Raw genomic sequence first — 24858 nt, forward strand, 5'->3', positions numbered from 1 at the left:
CGGAAGTGTTAATTCAACTTTACACAAATTCACCCACATATGTTTAAACATTTTTCAACGTTTTATCCTATTCATTAATAACTGCGTACGGTATATTCCATTAAATGAATTATGTGTCATTATTTAATGCAATAAAAGAATTATAGCAAGTGAATGTAGAATTATAGTGATACGATATGGGTAGTTATAGAAATGGATACTTTTGACTTAGGAATCAAATCATGGACAGTGCCCAGGAATTGAATGTTTAAGTAACCCAGGGATTGTCTGTATTCCAGAAAAATAATTTTTCCTAATTTCAAAACAAAATAGATAAAGGTCTACAATTTATAAGGTAACAAACCAAACTCCAGAATAAATAGCAATGTTACATTGTGAGGTGAACTTAACTTGTGCACATCTTTGGCATTCAAAAATGCCTTCTCTTCTCAAGTATCAATTCCTTTCTTAAATGTGGGGGAATGAGATTGATGGAATTGTTCTGAGAGCCTGCATGGATTCAATGGGCTGAATGGCCCTTCAGTGCTGACACTTTGAGATTAATCTGCAATAAACTTTAAAAAAACACACAATACTCTTGAATAATTTCAGCCAGCCCCTGCATAGTTGCAGAAAAATATTTCCGTTTCTCATATCAAATCCTCTCACAAAAGATGACAAAATATTCCTTGCCCTCTATCTGCACACTTTCATTTCCTTATGTAGAAGGACAAAGAACATCAACTTTTTCTAATGTCACCATTAAAAATCACCCTGCTCTTCTATTTTGTGGACCCAAGTTACATCACATTATTTTTCATTTGCTGTATTCTCACTCAGATCATATGCTTAAATGTCTGTTCACAACCTCTTCATTGACCACAATCCTGCAGGTCATCAGCAAACTTGGAAATGTAACATTTATTTCTCTTTATCAAATCGTCTTCATAGATAGCAACCCGTTAGGGCCAAGCACTGATACTTCCTCTTCTCTGCAGCTTAAAACATGTTTGATTTCTAACTTTTCCTAGCCCCAGGGAAGGTTGTTATCCTAAAACATTATCTCTATGTCTCTCTCAATAGCGATGTGCCTGACCTTCTGCATGTTCTGTTTTTATTTCAGATTCCTGGCAGTTTTTCTCTTTTCAAAGGACTGTGAACTATGTGCTTGGATGAGTGCAGCACCTGCATCAATCAAGGCCAAGTAACAGGTCTGATTGGAACCCAGCTATTGCACTAAATATTGACTTACTTCATCTTACAGTCATAGAATCACAGAACACTAGAGCTCCTATCTGGTCCATACCGAACTATTAATCTGCCTAATCCTATCAACCCGCTCCTGGACCATAGCCCTCCAAAGCCCTTCCATCCATATGCTATCCAAATTTCTCGTAAAAGTTGAAGAAAATCCCACATCCACTCTTAAACCAGCAGCTTATTTCACTCTTCCACCACCCTCTGGGTGAAGGAAGTTTTTCCTCATGTTTCTCTTAAACTTTTAAGCTATCACTCTAATCCATGACCTCTCGTTTTAGGTTCACCCAAACTCTGTGGAAAAAGCCCTCTTACATTTGCCCTATGTCCTATGAAAACCCCTTATACCTTTGTATCAAATCTCTCCATGTTCTCCAACACTCTAGGGAATAAAGTCTGAATTTATTCAACCTTTCCCTACAACTCAGGTCCTCAAGTCCTCATAACGTCCTTGTAAATTTTCTCTGCACTTTCAGTTTAATTTATCTATTTCTTGATCCAGATGGAATAGGCCCATCGGGCTCAATGAGCCACACCTCACCAGCAACTCCTGACAGCCCCAATTAACCTTAACCTAATCACAGAACAATTTACTATGACTAATTAATTAACCCAGTGTGTATTTGGACTGTGTGAGGAAATCAGAGTATCTGGGGAAAACCAATATGTTTCACAGGGAAGATGTACAGAAGCTCCTTGCAGATAGTGCCAGAACTGAAACCCGAACTCCGATGGCCTGAGCTGTAATAGTGTCGTGCTAACCACTATGTTACTGGGGCACCCTATATCTTTCCTGTGGGTAGGTGACCAAAACTGCACACAATACTCCAAACTAGGCCTTACTAATGTCTTATACAACTGCAATGTAATATCCCATCCCCTGTGCTCAATACTTTGTTTTGTGAAGGCCAATTTGCCAAAAGCTTTCTTACGACCCTCTCTATCTGTGCTGCCACTTTCAAGGAATAATGGATCTGTATCCCCAGATCCCTTTGTTCTACCACACTCGTCAATGCCCTACTATCACTGTGTAAGACCTACCCTGGTAGGCCCTCCCAAATTACAACATCTCACACTTAGCTGCATTAAATTCCATTTGCCATTTTTCAGACCATTTCTCCAGCTGGTCCATATCCCGCTGCAAGATTTAATACCTTTCCTTACTGTTCACTACACCCGTGATCTTGGTGTCATCTGCAAATTTGCTGTTCCAGTTTACTACATTATTGCCCAAATTGTTGATATAGATGATAAACAACAACTGACTGAGTACTGATCCCTGCAACCCACCACTCGTCACAGGCCTCCAGTCAGAGAGGAAACCATCTACTACCTTTCTTTCACTTCTCCACAAAACCAATTTACTACCTCATCCTGAATGCCAGCCAACAAAACTTTTTTGACCAACTTCCAATGCAGGACCTTGTCAAAAGTCCTGCTAAAGTCCATGTAGGCAGCATTCATTGCCCTGCTTTCAACGACTTTCCTGCTAACTTCCTCAAAAAATCTCTATAGGATTGGTTAGACACAACCTACCATGTTGACTATCCCTAATCAGTCTCCGTCTATCCAAATACTTAAATATCTGGTTCCTTAAAAGAACTTCCAATAACTTACCCACTACTGATGTCAAGGTCAACAGCCTATCAATTCTTGACTTATTATTAGAGCCTTTCTTAAACAACATTAGCTATCCTCCAAACCTCTGGCACCTGCCCTATTGCGAAGAATATTTTAATCTTACATGCATCATGGCTGGAGAGCATGCAGTCAGTAAAATTAATTGCAAACTCTACCTCTGTTACTGTTTCAGCATCATTCAAACCTATAATATTTAACCTAAGAAAGACATGCACAGCAGGTAGCACCACTTGAAAGTTTCCCTTCAAATCACACTTCATTATAAGTATGTGAGAAATCCATCATTGCAGTAAATCTTGGAACTCTTCAGTAACAAATGTGGAAGTGCTTTCATGTGAACGACTGCAGCATTTCAAGAAGGTGCATCACCACTACCTTCTCAAGGGCAATTAAGCATGGCAGTAAGTGTCCTGCCAGCACTATCAGCATCTTATTGATTAATAACTTTTTCTGAAAAAAGAACAGATTCATTCTGCTGATATGAGCAAACTTCTGAAAACAAGTGAAGAGTAAAAGAATAGAATGAGATAGAACTTGTCAAGCATTCGATACCATTTTAGACATGGACTTGCTGCAGGTGTCCTTACAACAGATGGCACAAAATAAACAAAGTATATTGTCCACTATAACGTTGTTGACCAGTTGATATGAACTTTGGTCCTAATATTGATTACACAATTTATGATGATTTATGGTTAATAACAGATTCTAGCAGCTCTTTTACTATCCTTGGAAAACCTTTCATTTTCATAGAGTCATAGAACACAGAAATACTAACTTTATCAATCTAACACTAATCCTATTTGTTTATTCTCCCCACATCCTATTAAGTTCCAGCTGGACACAACCACTCAGCCACGAACTGGTGCAATTTACAGAGGCTAATCTACTCATCCACACGTCTTCAGGATGCAGGTGAAAACTGGGGCAAGTGGGGAAAGCATGTGCTGTCACAGACAGAGCATACAAATTGCACTCAGCCAGCACCCCTGGTGTTGCTGAGACTGTCGGTCAGTGGCGCTACTCACTATTGAAAATCTGTCTTCTGTTTCTAGTGGCCAATATTTGTAAGACCTCAGCTGCTGTGTTTGGGTACCCATGTTGTAAGTCTGCTGATGTTAGATTTAATTGACAGACAAGGATGAACTTTCCCCTTGCATTTATCCTTTTAAATAATCTTTACCCTAAATGTTAATGTGCCTTGTTGACCTCATTGCCATAAAGGATTTTGAGTACTGTATTTTTGTTTCCCACATACCAATTAAATCTGCTGTTAGTGTTATGTCAATTTCTTATGAAATGAAACTTCGGTAAACAATACATTCCAAAGCTACTTTATTTGCTTTCGTAACTGCGATTTTATGCACTGACCAGCTGTGCCATATTTGCAGAAACAGTACTATGATTCTCTACGAAAGAACATTAGGGAATGTGTTGCTGCCTTGGTCACAATTAGCAATTCAGACACAAATTGTATTCAAAATTGATTTTATGGTTCAAGATAATGCTCAAACCTTTCTGAATAATTGCAAATGTAAAATCATGCATGAACCAACATAAATGGGCAGAGTTTTAGATGGCATTTTCTTTCATTTGCATTAATTGACTGATGGTGCAATTTAATAAACTCAAACTGAGTTAATCAGAGAAAGTAATCATTTTTAGAAGTTAAACATTTTTATGTCAAAAAGTGAAAATAATTTGAAGAAAATCTACTTACATCTATTTAGTGGGTGAAGTGTTATCATTTATTTCTTGTAGATAATATTTTTTGATACTTGAAACCTTTTTATTAAATGTACTGTTGCATAAATTTTTGGCCCTAGTCAAACTGCAAGTGGGCACATTGGCAGTTTCAGAGAGTGGTCAATTGATGAGAAGAGATAGAGTTTTGCACAATACTTGCTAGGTGATCACAAAAGATCATGGAAATTTGTTTTGCTTTTTTGCAACTTAAGCTCAACATTCCCCAATCTTCTGTGCTGGTTTGACTGACTTTGGCTGAACTGTGCCGAAAATAAACTGATGTTTTGACATTTTACGCAATGCAGTCCCGAGGAGATGCTGGATTGCGCAGAGGGAGAGTTTAAAAGAAGCGAGCTGGGGCAGTTGATACAACTTTTGTGTCACAGTTCTTGAGGAGACACTAGATTGCGCATAATTAGACACTGAGCAATGACCAATAAAAAGTTTTAAGTGGAGTGGCCATTGTGTGAGTGGCTAGTATTGGAATGGCGAGTTGAGGCTTTGGCTCATGGAGGCTTCAGCGAGGAGAGGTGAAAGACATAGGTATACTTTTTTCCATTATTTGTTCTTTATTTCTGTCTTATTGCACATTTAGAGCAGTGGAGATGCCAGACAGAATGCTGCAGTGCTCCACTCGTGGGATGTGGAAAGCCAGGGCGACCTCCAGTGTCCCTGACGACTACACTTGCAAGAAATTCCTCCTGCTGCAGCTTCTAACAGACCGTGTTAAGGAATTGGAGCTGGAACTGGATCATCACCAAAACATTCAAGAGGCTGAGGAGTTGATCGACAGGACAGACAGGGAGGTAGTTACACTCAAGGCGCAGGACATAGGTAACTAGGTGACCTTCAGGAGGGAGAAAGGGGATAGGCAGCCAGTGTAGAGCACCCCTGTGGCCGTTCCCCTCAGTAAAAGGTATACTGCCTTGGATAGTGCTGGGGGGGGGGCGGGACGTTGCGATGACCTAGCAGAGGAAACCACACTGATCAGGTCTCTGGCACTGAGTCTGGCTCTGTGGCTCAGAAGGAAAGGGGGAAGAAGAGGCGAGCTCAAGTGACAGAGGATTAGTTATTTACTAAGGAGGTTATGTGGGCAGGAACAAGATTATTGCATACTTTATACCTTCCGGTTGCCAGGGTGAGGGACATCTCAGATCAAGTCCACAGCATTCTTAAGTGGGAGAGTAAGCAGCCAAAGGTTGTGGTCCACATCGATACCAATGAAATTGGTAGGATGGGTAACAAGGTCCTGCAAAGTGAGTTCAGGGAATTAGGTGCTAAGTAAACGACAGGACCTCCAGAGTTGTGATTTCAGGATTACTACCCATGCCACATGCTGGTGGACCCAGAAAGGAGATGGTGCAAGAGGAAGGGCTTCAGATTTTAGGATCATTGGGCTCTCTTCCAGCGAAGGCTTGATCTGTATAGAAATGACGGTTTGCACCTAAACTGAAGGAGGACTAATATCCTAGTGGGAAGATTTGCTAATGCTGCACAGGTGAGGTTTAAGCTAGAGTTGCAGGGGGATGGGAACAAGAACCTTCATATAAAGCCAGGAATCAAAAGGTCGAGTGTGATGGGACTAATCTTCTGAGTTGTGTATATATCAATGCAAGGAGTATTGTAGGAAAGCTGGATGAGCTTAGGGCATGGATCAGCAGGTGGAATTATGGCATTGTAGCCATTAGAGACACTTGGTTGCAGGAGGGACAGGATTAGCTGCTCAATGTTCCAGGGTTCTGTGATAGAATGGGAGAGATTAAAGGGGGATGGGTGGCATTACTAGCTAGGGAAGATGTAATGGTAGTGCTTAGTCAGGATAGACTGGAGTTTGTCTAGTGACAATTTATGGGTGGAACTGCACTGAGGAATAATAAGGGTTTGAGCACATTAATGGGATTATATTATCAACCACTCAACCGTCAATGGGATTTAGAGGAATAAATCTGTAGAGAAATCGCAGACTGTTGCAAGAAACATAAGGTTGTTAAAGTAAGTGATTTTAACTTTCCAAATATTCACTAGGACTCCCATACTGTAAAAGGGCTGGATAGGAAAGACTTTGTCAACTGTGTTCAGGAAAGTTTCCTTAATCAGTAAATAGAAGTCACAAATTGAGGGAGTGTTACACTAAATCTCCTATTAGGGAATGAGACAGGGCAGAAGACAGAAATTTGCATAGGGGAGTACTTTGCATCTAGTGATCATAATGCCATTAGTTTCAAAATATTCATAGAAAAGGATAGTTCTGGTCCTTGGGTTGAGGTTCTAAATTGGAGAAAGGCCAATTTTGATGTTATCAGAAAGGATCTGACAAGTGTGGACTGGGATAGGTTGTTTTCTGGCAAAGGTGTACTTAGTAAGTGGGAGACTTCAAAAGTGAAATTTTGAGAGTACAGAGTTCCTGTCAGAATAAAAGGCAAGGATAACAGGTTTATGGTATCTTAGTTTTTGAGAGATGTTGAAGAAGGTTTTTAGGAGGAATATGCAGACAGTAAAAAAAAATGAAGTACTTGACGTGTATAAGAAATAAAAGAGAACACTTAAGAAGGAGATCAGGAGGGCTTAAAGAAGAAATGAGATGGCTCTAGCAGAGAAGTTGAAGGAGATCCACAAATATATTAAGAACAAAAAGATAGCAAAGGACAAAATTGGCCCTCTGAAAGATCAAATCGGTAATCTATGCATGGAGCTGAAAGAGACAGGGGAGATTTAAAACTGATTTTTTTTGCATCTCTATTTACTTGGGAGACAGACACAAAGTCTCTAGATAACAGGAAATGCAGCAGTGAGGTCATGGACCTTAAAAGATTACAGAGCAGGAGAACTTTGCTGCCTTGAGGCAAATTAGAGTGGATAAGTGCTCAGGGCCTGACAATACGTTCCCACGGACCATTTGGGAGGTTAGTGCAGAAAGTTAAGGGGGCCTGGCAGAGATGTTTAAAACAGCCTTAGCCATGGGTAAGGTAAAAGGATAGAAGGATATGGAGGATTGAAGGATAGCTGATGTTGTTCAGTTGTTTAAAAAAGGCTCTGAATAAACCAGGAAATTATAGGCTGGTGAACATGACATCAGTAGTGATAAAGTTATTGGAAGGTATTCTAAGAGACCAGATATACACTCAGACCCTGCATAGTGCTGATTCATTCCAACATGGTTATTCAATTTTTTATAGAAATTTTTACAAATAACAAAAATTCATTACAACCAATACATAAAACTTCTCAAGAATAGCTACCACTATAGTAAACATTCAATCAGCCAACTCTGAGCCACTCACAGACAATCACGTTCACGCTCTGCCTCCCCCGCGTGTGTAAACGTTCTTGCTCCCTGGCCAATTTATTCCATTTTTTTTTTCACCCATAATGTCTGAAAAACATTCTGAGATTTCTAGTGAGGGTAGTCTATTTAAGATGTCTAGGAAAAGCATTAGCATGGATGTGAAACTGCAAGGGAAGCTGGTGAGTGTCAGGTAGATGTTGATTCCTCTTTGACATTGGCTACATTGACAATCAGAACAATTATAAATATTACAGACAAGATAGAAGCTTTGCCAATAATGACCTCAAAGTTACCATCAATGAAGGTGACTCGTTCAAGGAGTCATTTGCTTGAAACAATGGAAAATAGACTAAATGTATGGTGGATGACCAAACGGAGTGAAACATGCCCCTAAGCCAGCTGATAATAATGGAAAAGCCAAGAAGCATCTTCAATCATTTTCAAGAAGAAGAAGATATGTTGGTGACCTTCACAGCCGACAGAGGTTGGTTTGATAGATGAAGTGCAATGATCCTCCCAGACTTGTCTTAAATGTGGATGAAGGGGGCCTATTTTGGAAAAGAATTTTCATCTCCTCAGAAGAGAAACGTGCATCTGGGTTCAAGGCTGCAAATGACCAATTAACTCTCTTGCTAGGAGGTAATGCTAAAGCTGACTTTAAGTTAAAGCCTATGATTATGTACCATTCTGAAACACCACGATCATTGAAAGGCATTTTAAAGTCAAGACTACCAGTGATTTGGAAATCAATCAAGAAATCCTGGGTGACGATGTTTTCCAAAATTGGTTTGTTTCCTACATTTTTGTCCAGCAGTGAAGCTGTATTGTGAGGAGCATGACATTCAACCTAAAGTATTGTTGGTACTTGATAATGCCCCAGGTCACCCTGAGAATCCTGACACGCTTTGGACCTGCATTCCTGTAGAACTGGTTTACCTTCCACCCAACACCACTTCATTACTCCAACCAATGGACCAAGAAGTAATAGGGAATTTTAAAGTCTACTATCTTTGTCGCACATACAAACAACTTGTAGAGGAAGCAAACGGTCAAGACAAACAAACCATCAAGCAATTTTGGAAAATCTGCAACATCATGAAAGCTGTAGACAATATCAGAGCAGCCTGGGATTAAGTAACCTCAAACTCCATAAACAGAGTGTGGAAGAAGCTATGGCCAGAAGCATGCAACGGCATCCTAGTATTTCAGGCAGAACCAGTCACCCAAAACATTGTTGAATTGGCCAACGAAGTGGGATTAGATGAGGTTAATGATGATGATGTTGAAGTGTTACTGTATTCTCATGGTGAGAGCATTAATAATGAGGAGCTTTGAGAATTGGCAAGGCAACACATCCTGGGTTAATCTGAAGACATGGTTGGAGAAGAGGAAACTCCAACAAGAAACCTCACCACAAAATTCCTCAGCATTGACATCACCACAATCGCACAACTCATTAAACAGTTCATCGATAATGACCCTGACTAGGAGCAAAGCAATACGGCAAAGAGAGGTGTTCCTGACATGATTTCCTGCTACCGAGAAATGCTTCAAGAGAGGAAACTTAAGAAAAGGCAGTCAAATCTCGACGCCAACTTGAAGAAGCAGTCAAAGTTAGAGGAAGGCTCAGCGTAGTTCCTCCTCTAAGATGTAACCACCACCAGCTTCCTTCCATTGCTGCTGCGATGTGTTACTGCTCCACTGATGTATAGGTTAGGCCTATTTGCATGTTTGTTACTTCACGGATTATTGTGTGCACATAAAATATCATCTATTTCAGGTTTGAATTTTTAAATATCAGGCACACATGTCCGTTAGTGCTCCATCATCAGCATTAAGCAGGATCTGAGTGTTTAACTATTTGGATTGTGGTGAACTACATATACCTGTCTTGACACACCCCCTGATGACTGCTCCTGTGGCTCCTCCCACAGACCCCTGTATAAAGGTGATGGAGGTCTGAGCCCGGCCTCTCAGTCTCCAGGATGTAGTATGGTGGTCACTCACTGCTTGTTCCTTCTTCCAGTCAATAAAAGCCGATACCTCGCTTTTACGTCTCAGAGTGAGTTATTGATGGTGCATCATGGATAGACAAGGACTGATTAGGGATAGTCAACTCGACTTTGTGCATGGTCATTTGTGTCTAATCAATCTTATAGAGTTTTTAAGGAAGTTACCAAGAAAGCTGATGAAGGCAAGGCAGTGGATATTGTCTACATGGACTTTAGCAAGGCATTTGACAAGGTCCCACATGGGAGATTGGTTAAGAACGTTCAGCCACTTGGCATTCAAGATGAGTTAGTACATTGGATTAAGTATTGGTTTTGTGGAAAAAGCTAGACAATGGTTGTAGATGATTGCCTTTCTGACTGAAGGCCTCTGATTAATAGTGTGTCGCAGGAAATCGATGTTGGGTCTATTGTTATTTGTCATCTATATCAACAACCTGAATGATAATGTGGTAAACCGGATCATCAAATTTGCAGGTGACACCAAAATTGGGATGTAGTAGATAGTGAGGAAGACTATCAAAGCTCAGCAAGATCTGGACCAGCTAGAAAAATGGGCTGAAAGATGTTAGTTGGAATTTAATGCAGACAGGTGTGCGGTGTTCCAATTTGGGTGGACCAACCAGCGTAGGTCTTACACAGTGAGTGATAGGGCACTGTGGAGTGTGGTAGAACAGAGGCATCTGGAAAAGCTGATCCATAATTCCTTGAAGGTGGTGTCATAGGTACATAGGGTCATCAAGAAAGCTTTTGGCACATTGACCTTCATAAGTCAATGTATTGAGTACAAGAGATGGGATGTTTTGTTGAAATTGTATAAGATATTGCTGATGCCTAATTTGGAGAACTGTATTGTGTGCATTTTTGGTCACCTACCCACAGGAATGATGTAAACAAATAGAAAGAGTGCACAGAAAATTTACAAAGATATTGCTGGGGCATGAGGACATTGGTTATAAGAAAAGGTTTGATACATTAGGACTTCATTCCTGAGAACTTAAAAAGATTTACAGGAGACTTGGTATTCAAAATTATGAGGGGTCTAGATAGGGTAAATGCAAGCAGGCTTTTTCCACTGAGACAAGAATATCTGCAGATGCTGGAGATCCAAAATAATACACACAACATGCTGGAGGAACTCAGCAGGACAGGCAGCATCTATGGAAAAATGTTGGCGTTTCGGGCTGAGACCCTTCTTCAGGTCTGGAAAGGAAGGGAAGAATCAGAGTAAGAAGTGTCAACTGTTTACTCTCTTCTATAATTGCTGCCTTGCCTGCTCAGTTGCACCAACATTTTATGTGTTTTTGCAGTTTCCACTGAGGTTGGGTACAACTATATGTTAAGGGTGAAATGTGAAATGTTTAAGAGGAACAGGAGGGGAAAATTCTTCCCTCAGAGGGTTGTGAGAGTGTGGAATGATTTGGATAGGTGCAGGGATGGATGAGGAATGGAGGTCTATGATCCATGTGCAGGTCGATGGAACTGGATAGACTTTTGTTTCAGCATAGACTAGATGGGCCAAAGGGCCTGTTTCGGTGCTGCAGTGTTCTATGACTCTATGTAAGTATGTAGAAATATTCAGCTTGAATAGAAAACAAGAGTTTGTAATTCAGAAAGAAAGTTAAGTAAAGAAAGTAAAGAAAGAAAGAAAGAGATAACACTTATAGATGAGCTCCTAAATGTAATGTAGTATTTAATACTTTTGGCAGGGAAAAGGGTGCAGAAGATGGGGATACGAGAACAAAAAGACAAAATGCTGGAAGACAGCATTACTATCTTATTGGAACAGGCAACATCCTTGGAAAGGACAAAGTGTCAGGAAATGTAGAGGAGGCTTGACCCAAACATGAAGCAGCAGAGATGATTCAGCAATGAATGATACTAGACTGCAAAAATAATAAACCATTAGGGGCCACAAGACAAGAAAGAACAAATACCTAACACATCAGGCAACAAAATAGCTGAAGGTGAAGAGTATCTGGCTCAATCGGTGAACAAGGACTGTGGATGAGAAATGGGTTTAAATGGGCTGCAGGTAATGAGTTAGAAAGTTGGCCCCTATTAGCTGGATAGAGACAGGGAGGAGTCTGCACGTGTACGCCTGACAGTAGGTGATGTTTTAGGTCAAGACCCTGCCTCAATGAGATTATTATGTTTGACAAATGCTTCTCATACATGAATAGAAATTCTAGTGATGCAGGGCAAGGTAAATTGCTCAGATGTTAAAATTAACTTACTGTGTAAATTTCTGCAGCATGTTTAAAACTTACATGATGCATTGCCTGAAGTAACAAGAGAACTTCTGCCATGTAATCTGAATGTCAGTTATTCATTATTGTAATTCTTTAAGCAGTTTAATAACATTCAGAAGATAAATTAAAAAAAATACCTGCAGACACTGGAAATCTGAAATAAAAATAGACAATGCTGCAAACACTTGACACATGGGTGACGTGACATCTGTGGAATGATGCTCCCTGGCCTGCAGAGTGTTTCTGGCATTCTTATATTGATGAAAATTCAATGTCAAACTCAGTTTCTTTTTAATGCCCTGAAAGCTTCATTGGGTCTTAAATTCGGATTGGGTGCTTTGAAAACTGGATAAAAGGAATAATATGCAGGTTCTCCTTAGAAGCAAGTTAAATGTAGTGCGGCAATCAGAAAATACATTCTGAGATAATACTTTATTAAGGGGATGGTGGTATGCCAGTTAATTTATTAGACTGGTCATCCTGTACTAAGATGATATGGCTCCAATGTGTTTCATGTGAAAAGTATCCAGAGAAGCATCATCAGATCCAATCATTCTTGCTGGGAATTTTAAATAGCTGCAATAACACATTTGTATTATTGTAGTAAATGTGAAAATATATTTTGTAAAAACTCTCATCCACTGTAATAACTTGGTTTGTCCCATATGTAACTCCAGACTCAATGTAATGTAGTTGACATGCTAGTTGTATGAAATTGCTGCACCAAAATACTACATCAAAACCTTTTTACCATATAAGTAGATGGAATACCCATCATGGAATAGGGCACTAGATCCAGACAGTACAGAATTATTCTCCCTGAACATTCAGGCAATTGAACTTAAATTGGGAAGAGTGGCCTACAGATACATTGGAGAATCCTCGTGATAGAAGAAACCCTGCAGCAGTAATACACCATGACATATAATCAGAGGAAATCTGTCCTGGGTCTTTTTAACATGACTGCATGTTGAATTAAATTTCATGTACAGGCAAGATAGCCTCCTTCTGATTATCATCCTTTACCCTCCCTCACCATTGATTCATTCTTCTCCATGTTGAAAAATACTTGAAAAAAACACGAAAGGAACTAACACTATAGGCTGGGGACTTTAATCAATGGACTCGACCTATACACTGCAGTCTCCCACAACCAGGAGTGAATAGTGAGATATATATTAAACAGCCAGTGGGTGCAGGAGACTCAGATAATGCTTGCATTCTCAAGGCAGGCAGAAGATGGAACATCTGCTATCGCCGTTCGCCAGAACTGCAGTGAAAGATTCATTTTACCCTCCACTAGGACAACACAACTGCAGGGTATATCATGCACAAGATGCACCAGTGCAAGTCACAAAGTCTTCTTTGATAGAAGCTTTCAGACTCACTGGCTTCCCTAATTAGATGAAGAAAGTTAACTGGTATATGTTAAGTTCCTTTCAAAACTAGAATTCAATCACCTTTGCTCCAATTTGCTGATTTAAATTTGGCAGGTCACTTCTATGGAGCATCTTCAACATTAAGCCTGCAGCAGTTCAACAAAGCAGGTTACCGTTACCTTCTCAAGGGCAATTAGGGATGGACAATAAATGCTCACCTTGCGAATGGAGCTTCCAACAAATAACAAATGAATAGAATTGCATGCATTGAAACTTCTGTCCTTCAGACAACAGACAGAGGTATTAAATTGTATGCCTTTTCCTGGTTAATGACTAAGCAGTTTAATTTGAGCAGTGCCCTGGCTGATAAAATGCGGTCTATGCCATGAAGTGCTACTTATTCATTATGTGGGACAGTTGTTTAATGTAATTATGTTAAAATAGTGCAGTTAATAATATTCTGTTATACATACAACGATAACAATAACTGAAGCATGTACTATGAAATAAAAAAGAAAGATGCACACACAAGCTTTTGCCTTTTCCTTCCTTGCACTTTTGTTTTAGCTGCCAGCCATCCTCAAGTTATTAATGTCTGATTTAAGGACCCTTGTATATTTAAATAAGCTTGCAGAACTTTATAAGACTGGCATGTGTACATGCTTTGCTCCTATGAGCAGGAGAACTAATTTCCTTTGATCATCAGGCAATGAGAATACAATTCAAGCCTCCCACGAACACCAGTCATCTTTAGAATGCCTTACTGGAAAGCAGTGTTTGTGATTCCATACAAATGCTGTGCTGTATAATTCCTTAAAGTATCTTTATCATTATCATGCCCCCCCCCATGCATAAAAGATCCATGTGATGGTAGTACATCTATGGTATGGAAAATCGTCACAATAGAAATTGAAATGGATATAATTGATTGATCTGACAAGGGAAGAGCAACATTGAAAATTGGCAGTGTTAAGTTCCAGTTTTTAATAGTCATTACCGTCATAAAGAATGTAGTGCCCAGCCTTGTGCACACAAAGGGCCCCAATGCAGGCCGCCAACATTACAAAGCAGTTGTTTGATAACTGAGATGTTATAAACTGCTGGTGATTTGGCAGATGATAACCAAGCCTGTGTGGATGAATATTGTGTTGGTGCACAACTCCATATCAATGAAAAAGAAGCATGTGTGCAGGAGAAGGCTTTAACCATTGTATTCACATTGCAATGAGACAGAGAGGAAGATGATTGCGCATGTGTGGACAACAGTGCATGCGCAGACAACAGATCAATATGTAGTGGTGGGGGGAGGAGTCGTTGCTCTAAAAGAAATAGATCTGTACATTACACTTCCTCCCCCTTTAGATTAATGCAACATAAAACTATATGTATAAAACATTCAATTTCCCTTTCATAAACTCATATTCCAAATAAACATGCTTTCACAATAACAGTCCATAACAAACATTCCAGTTCTAAAGATTCAGTCTTTTGGGTGGTGTTGTGTTTCTTTCAGGATTGTGCCCTTGGACCTGTGGAGTGGCACCAGGTTTGGCAGGTGTGTTGTCAAAGACAACATTCTCATTGGTGTCACGTTGCTGTTAGTGACATGGTCATCACTGAGTGGTAAGTCTGGTGGCTGTAATGTGTCCATTCTATTGGATATAGTCGACTCAGGTGTGTTCTTTGGTTGAGCATCCATTATCTGGTCCACATGATGTCTCCACGTCTGATCTCCAACATCCACTGTGTACATCAGCTACATCAATATTTGTAGCTATTTTGCCAGGTGTCTTCTCTGTAATGATGCGCTAGGACATCTTGTCCAATCTCAAAGCTCCTTGCTGCTTCACTTGGCAATTGGCTGAACTGGTTATTCTACACTTCCCTCCATATATCTGGTTTCAGGAGGTTTATGTGAGATCTCAGGTTCCTGCTCATGAAGAGCATTGCAAGTATTTGATTTGCTGTCACATGAACAAAGTTCCGATACGCAAAAAGGAAGTTGCCCACCTGTCTGTCGAGAAATATCCTCCTTGTCCATCACTTCAATGGACTTCTTGAAGGTTTGGATAAACCTTTCGGCTATCCCATTCATTGCTGGGTGGTGAGGAGCTGACTTGAAATGTCCGATGCCATTTTCATTCTCAAACAGTTGGAAATCTTCTGACGTGTATTGTGGTCCGTTGTCACTCACAATTTGTTCTGGTAAGTCATTTCTAGTGAAGATAGTCCTCAGAGTAGTAACAGTCTTTGCTGATGTGGTTGACTTCATTGGTATAAACTCTGGCTACTTCAAATGAGCATCCACAGCAATCAGAAACATGGAGTCGATGGATGGCTCTGTAAAGTCAATATGTACTCTTTGCCTTGGTGAAGACAGCCACTCCCATGTGTGTAATGGTACCTGTGGGGATGTATTTTGAATTTTTTGGAATCCCAAACAGATCTTAGCCAAGTTTTCAACCCGTTTATCTACTCCCGGCCACCACGCATAGCTCCAGGCAAGACTCTTCATCTTTACTGTACCGAGCTGTCCTTCATGCAGATTTTCTAACACTTTGGTGCACAGTTTAGAGAGATCCACAGATCAGTGTTTTTAACATACCAGCAGCTGGTCTTATCTCACTGAGAACTTGGAAACAAAGCGTTAGCTTGAGCTGACCATCCTTGCAAGGTGATTTCATAGACTTTTGACAGTCAGGTTCTTCCTGGTTTCCCTTTGTACTTCGGAATTTGTTACCAGCAGCTGGTCCACCAATGTAGTGTGGAACACTTCTGTTGGGTCACAGTATGAAGAATTTTCTTCTTCAGTTGACAAGCCATCAGAATTGCCATATTGTTTGGTATCCTTGAACTCTATGTCATAAAAGTGGGCTCCAAGCAATAGAGCACAACATTGTAATCAGGTAGCAATCAATACTGAAGTTCCCTTCCTGGGGTTGGAAATGGACACCAGGGGCTAGTGATCTGTCACTAGCATAAAATTTTGACTGTAGAGGAAGTGGTGGAACTTCTTTATTCCTCATACTAGTGGCTGTGTTCTGTGCTTGTCAGTGATCATGAAGCAAATGCAATCAGGCATTTAGATCCATCTTTCATACTGGGTGACAGAATGGCTCCAATGCTATAAGGGGATGCATTTCACCCCAGTCTGATGGGCAGGGAAGGGTCATAATGGGTGAGCAGTTCATTGGATGTTATTACTTGTTTCCTTGAATGCTTTTTCAAATCTTTCTGACCATTCCCACTTTGCTCCTGTCTTGGGAGAAGCCGGTGGTAGTAGATAACAAGCCCCAAGTATGATCTGAGTTATGACACATTTTACAGTTTAGGTGCCTGTAGCACTGCTTCAGTCTTCTCTTGTGACTTGTGTAAGCCATGATCTTCACAGGTCCACAATATGAGACTTCATTCTTGAAAAACTTACATTATTCTCTCTTTGTGTGCAGACCATGCTCACTCAGCCTGATGAGCACTTTACCAATGTTCTGGAGGTGCTCTTCATCATCCTTGCCAGTTGCGATGATGTCATCAGGGTAACATTGTGTTCCTGGGACATCTTGGATCACTTGGTCCATTGCTCTTTGCCACGTTACCGGAGCTGATGCAACGCCAAAGACGAGACAATTATACAGGAGCAGACCCTTGTGAGTGTGGATTGTGAGGACCTTCTTGTTTGACTCCTCAATCTTCATTTGCAGATAGGCTTGTGACAAGCCAATCTTTGAAAGCCTCTCCCTGCCTGTCAAAGATACAAAAATATTGTCTATTCACGGCAGGGCATACTGCACTGTACACAGTACTGGGTTGATGCTCACTTTGAAATGCCCACATATGCAAACTGCTCAGGCCTTTCCTTTCTTAATCACCAGGTCAATGAGTGTGACCCAATAATTCCACTCCATCATGGAGAAAATTCCAGACGCCCCCAGTTCTGAAGTTCAGTATCCACTTTAGGACGTAGAGCATAAGGCATTAGATGCACTTCATGGAATCTTTGTGTTGTTGCTTCATTCAATTCAATTCTGGCCTTCATGACTTTGAGCTTACCAATAGCCTTCTCAAGCACCTTCTCATCAGCATTACTTACATTAAGCTGCTGTGCCAGTCTCTGGTTAGTGCTAACATTCAGGCTGCTGTTGCCTGTTGATTTCACACTGAGAACTTTGATTGAGTGCCAGTCTGGTTGATTTTTCTCAGCCATTTATCTCCGAAAAGTGCTGGCCCTCCACTTTTCAATACGTAAAGCTCTAACTGCAATGTTTGGTCTCCATACATCACATTTACCTTCAGTTTGCCTTTGGGAGACAGTTTTCCACCTGTGTAAGTCTTCAGCATCACTGAGGTCTTCTCTTATGGTATCTTAGAAAACAGTTTGTTGTAGTCATCCTCTGGAGTTAAGACAAAGCTGACCCTGCATCCGGCTCCATTTTCAGTTTTATACCGGACACACCTATTGTGATCCAGTTATACTATGTAGTTTAGGCATGGCAGTTCAGCTTTGTCAGACTCTGTTGTCTGATTCTGTTTTATTTGGTAACTTTATGCATTTGCTTAGTGTTGTGTTTGAAATTTTTTGGAGTTGTTATTTTTGTTTGTCCTGCACACTCTCTCTATGTGATCTTGTCTGTGACACTTTCTGCAGACATTTTCTTTGAACTAACAGTCATTTGCTTCACGGGAGGATTTGCCACATCAATAGCATCTTTGGCTTTTTCCACCATTCAGGGACATATTGTGTATTTCACATTCTAACCTTTTTTGTAGTTCTGCTGCATCCTTTGCTGCGGTCTCTAACAATATTGCAATGGTCCATGCTCATTCTAAGGTTAGGTCTCTTTCGGACAGTAACCTTCTTTGAGTGCTTTGACTGTGCATGCCTGTTACTTAATGCTTCAGAAAGACCATCCCTAAAGTATTCAGAAATGCTTTCACCTTTTGACTGGTTCCTTTCATAAAATCTAAATCTCTCAGCTATTGCTAGCGGTTCAGAGTTCAAGCGCTTTTGTAAAATTGTAACAATGTTTCATCAAACGTCTTGCTTGCTGGCTTTGCAAGGTTTACTAAGTTGCGTTAGAGACTGTACGTTCTTGGGCCCATGCAGCTAAGAAGTGTAGGGGCTTTCTTTTGCTCCTCTACATTGTTTGTGTTACAATACAAGTCAACCCTCTTGATATACGACTCCCAACATTCATTAGCAAAATCAAATTTTTCAGCTTTCCTGACCAAAGCCATCGCCACGTTATTTTCACTTTAAATTCAGCGAGCCTTTCACTGTTACTCACGTGTTCCTTTGTTAGCGTCTGTGATGGCCTTTTCATGCTGTTTAACTCTTGCTGTTTTGTCCCGTAACTGACGGTGCAGTTGGCGATATTCTCTGACATTCGCTTTCACACTCACCATCAATTTATTGTGTCTGTACACAACTACATATCGATTAAATAAAAGCACGCACACAGGAGATGGCTTTAACTGCTGTATGCACATTGCAATGAGAGACAGAAAGAAAAATGCACATGTGTAGACAACAGATCAATATGTAGTGCTAAGGGTGGGGGGGGGGGGGGTGTCATTGCTCTAAAAGAAATAGGTCCATACATTACAATGACAATGAGAGTATACAATGCTACAAAGACCTTTCAGAAGAAAAAGGAAAAACAACATTCAATCTTCACGTGTAATATCTTTAAAAAAGTTTGAAAGTAAATCAGGACCAATTGCCTCCATCTCAGCAGTGTCTCTAGAATGATTTGCTTCTCCTTAAGTACTGTGCAGAGGTATGAATACCATAACAGGTAATTTTGTGTATGTGTGGACATATTTTCAGACTTAGTTCAAAGTTCAAATCTCAATGTTCAAGGTAAATTTATTACCGAAGTATGTATATGTCATCATGCACTACAATGAAGTTCATTTTCTTGCAGGTATTCACAGTAGAACAAAAACATACAACATAATCAATGCAAACTTACAAACAAAGGCTGACAAACAACAAATATGCCAAAGAGAACAAACTGTGCAAATGCAAAAAAGTCTAATAATAATAAAAATCATAATAAATTAGTAAATAAATAATAGCGTCCTTGGAAGTGAGTGCATACATTGTAGAGCAAACACGAGGAAATCTGCAGATGCTGTAAGTTCAAGCAACACACACAAAATGTTGGTGGATCACAGCAGGCCAGGCAGCATCTATAAGGAGAAGCACTGTCGACGTTTCGGGCTGAGACCCTTCGTCAGGACTAACTGAAAGGAAAGATAGTAAGAGATTTGTAAGTAGTGGGGGGAGGGGGAAATGTGAAATGATAGGAGAAGGGGGTGGGATGAAGCTAAGATTTCCCATTTCCCGCACATCTGCCCTCACCCCATCCGCCCGCCACCCCACTCGGGATAGGGTTCCCCTTGTCCTTACCTACCACCCCACCAGCCTCCAGGTCCAACGTATAATTCTCCGTAACTTCTGCCACCTCCAACGGGATCCCACTACCAAGCACATCTTTCCCTTCCTACCTCTTTCTGCTTTCTGCAGGGATCGCTCCCTATGCGACTCCCTTGTCCACTCGTGTCCCCCCCCCCATCCCTTCCCACCGATCTCCCTCCTGGCACTTATCCTTGTAAACGGAACAAGTGCTACACCTGCCCTTACACTTCCTCCCTCACCACCATTCAGGGCCCCAGACAGTCCTTCCAGGTGAGGCGACACTTAACCTGTGAGTCGGCTGGTGTGGTATACTACGTCCGGTGCTCCCGGTGTGTCCTTTTATATATTGGTGAGACCCGATGCAGACTAGGAGACTGTTTCGCTGAACACTTACGCTCGGTCCACCAGAGAAAGCAGGATCTCCCAGTGGCCACACATTTTAATTCCACGTCCCATTTCCATTCTGATATGTCTATCCATGGCCTCCTCTACTGTCACAATGAATCCAAGCTCAGGTTGGAGGAACAGCACCTTATATACCGGCTGGGTAGCCTCCAACCTGATGGCATGAACATTGATTTCTCTAATTTCCGTTAATGCCCCTCCTCCCCTTCTTAACCCATTCCTGACATATTTAGTTGTTTTTTTTTCTGTCTCTGCCCATCACTCTGCCTGTTCTCTAACTCCCTCTGGTGCTTCCCCCCCACCTTTCTTTCTCCCGAGGCCTCCCGTCCCATGATCCTTTCCCTCCTCTGTATCACTTTTGCCAATCACCTTTCCAGCTCTTAGCTTCATCTCACTCCCTCTGGTCTTCTCCTATCATTTCGCATTTCCCCCTCCCCCCACTACTTTCAAATCTCTTACTATCTTTCCTTTCTGTTGGTCCTGACAAAGGGTCTCGGCCTGAAATGTCGACAGTGCTTCTCCTTATAGATGCTGCCTGCCCTGCTGTGTTCCACCAGCATTTTGTGTGTGTTGCATAGATTGTAGAATCAGCTTGGAGTTGAGGTTATTTACAATGGTTCAGGAGCTTGATGGTTGAAGGGTAATAATTGTTCCTAAACCTGGATTTGTGGGACCCAAGTCTCCTGTATCATATGGCAGCAGTGAGAAGAATTGCTTTATAGTGGAAGTCCTTGATGACAGATACTGCTTTCTAGTGGCAGCGCTCCTTGTAGATGATACGAAAGGCTTTGCCTGTGATGGACCAGACTCTATCCACCACCTTTTGTAGCCCATTCTGTTCTCGGGCATTGGTGTATCCATACCAGGCTGTGATGTAACCAGTCAGGATACTCTCCACTGTGTATCTCTAGGAGCTTGTCAATGTTTTAGATGACATGATGAGTATGCACAAAGTTCTAAGGAAGTAGAGATGCTGTCATGCCTTCTTTGTGATGGCACTTACATGCTGGCCACAGGACAAATCTTCTGATATGGTAACACCTATGATTTATGAATGTGTGTAAAAACATAACCTATTCATAACCTGCAGTGACCTTTATTTGCACATTACTCAGTGATAAGTGAGACCCTCTAAACCAAAAACCTGTTGGATTGCACCGTGCATGACTGGGTTGTTGCCGTCAGATCTCCTTTGTAATTGGATGATTCAGTTTAGAACAGGCTATATGCTGCTTGAATTATCCTCAGCACCGAGACAGGCAGCCTTGCTCCCTCTTTGTGAATCATTGTGAGGCCTTGCTGAAGTCTTGCCTACTGTTAAAGGTAACTGCAGTGCTGAAACTCATTAGAATGGAAAATATATAGGTCTGTATATATAAGCAACAGACACCAGCTTAGAAAGATCCAAGGCTGATAGGGATAATCTCATCAGGCTGTAGAGAATTTAGTTTATAAAGCTATGGACGATAATATGACAATGGTACTTCTAATCTTCATTATTATTTTATTATTCAGTTCACTGTACTATGGACATTTGTTAAAAGACATGAGAAATTTTTACAACACTAAGTTCCAAGAACAGTCTAAGGTCATACATAGATAAAGACATTTTGCAGCATAAGTGACGTTATAGTCAAACCAGGGGTTAATATTTTAAGAAAAGATGAAAGCATTTTTTTTAGATGTAGCTTTCTTCTGGGAAGACATTTTATCTATTCTTTCTGTTTATTCAAATGAGCTGTGAATGAAGACATTGTCAGAAAATAAAAAGAAACAGAAAATGCTGGAAACACTCGGCAGCTCGGTTCTGATGAAAGATCTCAGATTTAAGTGGTTATCTGTGTCTTTCTCATTCTACAGATGCAGTCTGATCAGCTTACTAATTCCAACACTTCTCTTTTTATTTCAGATTTCCAGCATCTGCAGTTTTTTCATATTTTTTATATTGTCCTGGGGACAGCAGTTAAGTTCAAGTAAGGACAAATACAGTCTCCAAGCAAATGTTCATTCTAATATCCAAATGTAACTACTGTGGATATTTTTATTTAAATTATGAATCATGATCTCCTTTGGTCACAGATTCTCATTAAGTTATATTCACATATCATTGGCCTGCAATCCCATCAGTCTAACTCTTCTCTCTGAAATTCTTCTTTCCGCTATATTCATGAAGGTGCTGACATTTTTAAGATAATTGTGTTAATGCCTCTGCTCCAATTGTTGAGAAATGACTTTCAGACAAATGCAATCAGCCTTTTATATTAACATCCCACCCATTATACGAGGCCACAGCACTTTGAAGGAACTTTAAATATCTATCCCTATATCAGTTCTAATAAATGTCCTTTTCTTTTGCGATAAGATGTCTCTCCACTTAATTTTCAAAGGAGTTAATTGAACGTGACACCATTGGATTCAAGCTTGGCATTGAGAATTGCCTTCCCTCAACTGTTAATCTAATTTGTTAAAAGCAATCTTTAATTGTTATTGTAGTATATATCTGTTAGTGCTGGAGAACTAACAGTAAAAGTCAAGTAATCATTTTTTAATGACTCAGTGTATTTGTGGTATATTTTGTTTAAATTCATGGTCAGATTTATATACTTATTACCAGAAATAAATCCTACCTGGAACTTTGTAAATGCCATTGGCAAAATTCCTACCACAAATCTCATTTGTGTTTTCATCAAATTCATTTATAATGGATGGAATGAAGTATTCCCAGGGACCTCTGCCCTTGATTTTAACTCCACTAGTCTAGTGGAAGAGAGGTGAGTTACAATTAAATTGTAGCATGCAATCAAATTTGCAGTGGAAAATGCCTCACATCAATTATTCTGACTCCTTGACTCCCAGATTGCTTTAACTAATCATGCACCCCAAACTGCAGCCTCACTGAATTCTCCTATTTCTCCTAATTCACCAATTTCCCACTTTCTCCAATCCCACAACCTCTGACTTCCCTGTCATCAGAGCAAGATTCTGATTTCCACTTCCTATCTCCTGCAACGAGGTGCAAATCTCCCACAGGCTGCCACCACAGCCGGCCAACAAACCCTGCTAAGGCCTTTGATGTCCAGCTCTCTCACAATCCTGTCTACCCCTACCTGGCATCAGTCCAAAACTTCTTATCTTTCATCATAAACACAAGAGGTTCTGCAGTTGCTGAAAATCCAAAGTAACACATACACAATGGTGGAAGAACTCAACAGGTCAGGCAGCATCTGTGGAAAGAATAAACAAACGATGTTTCAAGCTGTTTATTCAGACACAAACCACTCCATGGCACAAGATCCAGGAATGTGCAGAATTTTCATTCCCATGACAGATTCTTTTAGGGAAAATATGTAATGAGTAATTATCTTTCCAGATCTCCAATTATAGTTTCTTTACAATTACTGGCAATGCATTAGTTTTGTAGATTTTTTTTAAATTAATTTGTTAAATGGGACATCAATATATAAGTTTGCCAGAATTATCTGGCTTTGTATCTACCAATAGGATTGACTACTTGTTTTGATGTATAGCAACATTCTAAGCACTTTTGTGCTCACTCTCTCTACTTTAATGATGTTTTTCAGATTTCTGCCTGTTCCATATATGGATGGAAAGGTCGTGATGGATTGCTTTAAGTATTGAGTTGTCTAATGTAACCAGAATGGACTGCCTTTCAAAGCAATAATGTTTCAATATCCTCAATGGCTTTGTCACTTTGGATAATTGTTATTCTTGACGATCCTTATTGCCCACGTAAAGTAGAGTCCACTGAAGTTTATTGCAATGTGTACAGTTTTATTCGTTTGAAACACAAGGACCTCAAAGAGGATTTTAAGGTTTATACTGTGCCTCTGGAATTTACAACACAAGTTGCCACCCAGGGAGCTGTTATTCACATGACACCATCTTTGAAAGCTTGAAGTTCTTAAAGAAGTGGAAGACTTAAAAAGACAATTATTGCTCACATGAGTGAATCTGCAGATGCTGGAAATAAATAAAAAACACAAAATGCTGGCAGAACTCAGCAGGCCAGACAGCATCTATGGGAGGAGGTAGTGACGACGTTTTGGGCTGAAACCCTTCATCAGGAGTGAAGTAACATGGGATGGTCGAGGGGGGATAAGAAGTGGGGGGAGGGATAAAGTAGAGAGCTGGGAAGTGATAGGCTGGAGGGAAATGGGCTAGGGGGAAGGTGGAGAATTATGGGAAATAAAAGAGAAAGAAAGGTAGGGCTGGGGGGAGAGATTATAGTGAGGGGGGAAAAAGAGAGAGAAAGAGAACCAGACTAAAATAATAGATAGGGATGGGGGTAAGGGTGGGGGGCAGGGGTATCAACGGAGGTCAGTGAGTTGGATGTTCATGCCGGCAGGAAGGAGGCTACCTAGGCGGGAGATAAGGTATTGCTCCATCGACCTGCGTATGGCCTCATCTTGACGGTAAAGGAGGTCATGGACAGACATGTCGGAGTGGGAGTGGTCTGTGGAAT

At 40.6% G+C, this 24858-nt stretch overlaps 1 long non-coding RNA gene across 1 annotated transcript; it reads left to right on the plus strand.

Moving 5' to 3' along the window:
* Positions 1-1100: 1100 nt before the first annotated feature.
* On the plus strand, positions 1101-24233 carry LOC140727302 (uncharacterized). The gene is made up of 4 exons (XR_012098819.1): positions 1101-1190; positions 3709-3792; positions 22285-22348; positions 23957-24233. It is a non-coding gene; the product is annotated as an uncharacterized lncRNA (long non-coding RNA).
* Positions 24234-24858: the final 625 nt, after the last annotated feature.

The sequence above is a fragment of the Hemitrygon akajei genome, chromosome 5 (genome assembly GCF_048418815.1).
Source record: "Hemitrygon akajei chromosome 5, sHemAka1.3, whole genome shotgun sequence".
Taxonomy (NCBI): Eukaryota; Metazoa; Chordata; class Chondrichthyes; order Myliobatiformes; family Dasyatidae; genus Hemitrygon; species Hemitrygon akajei.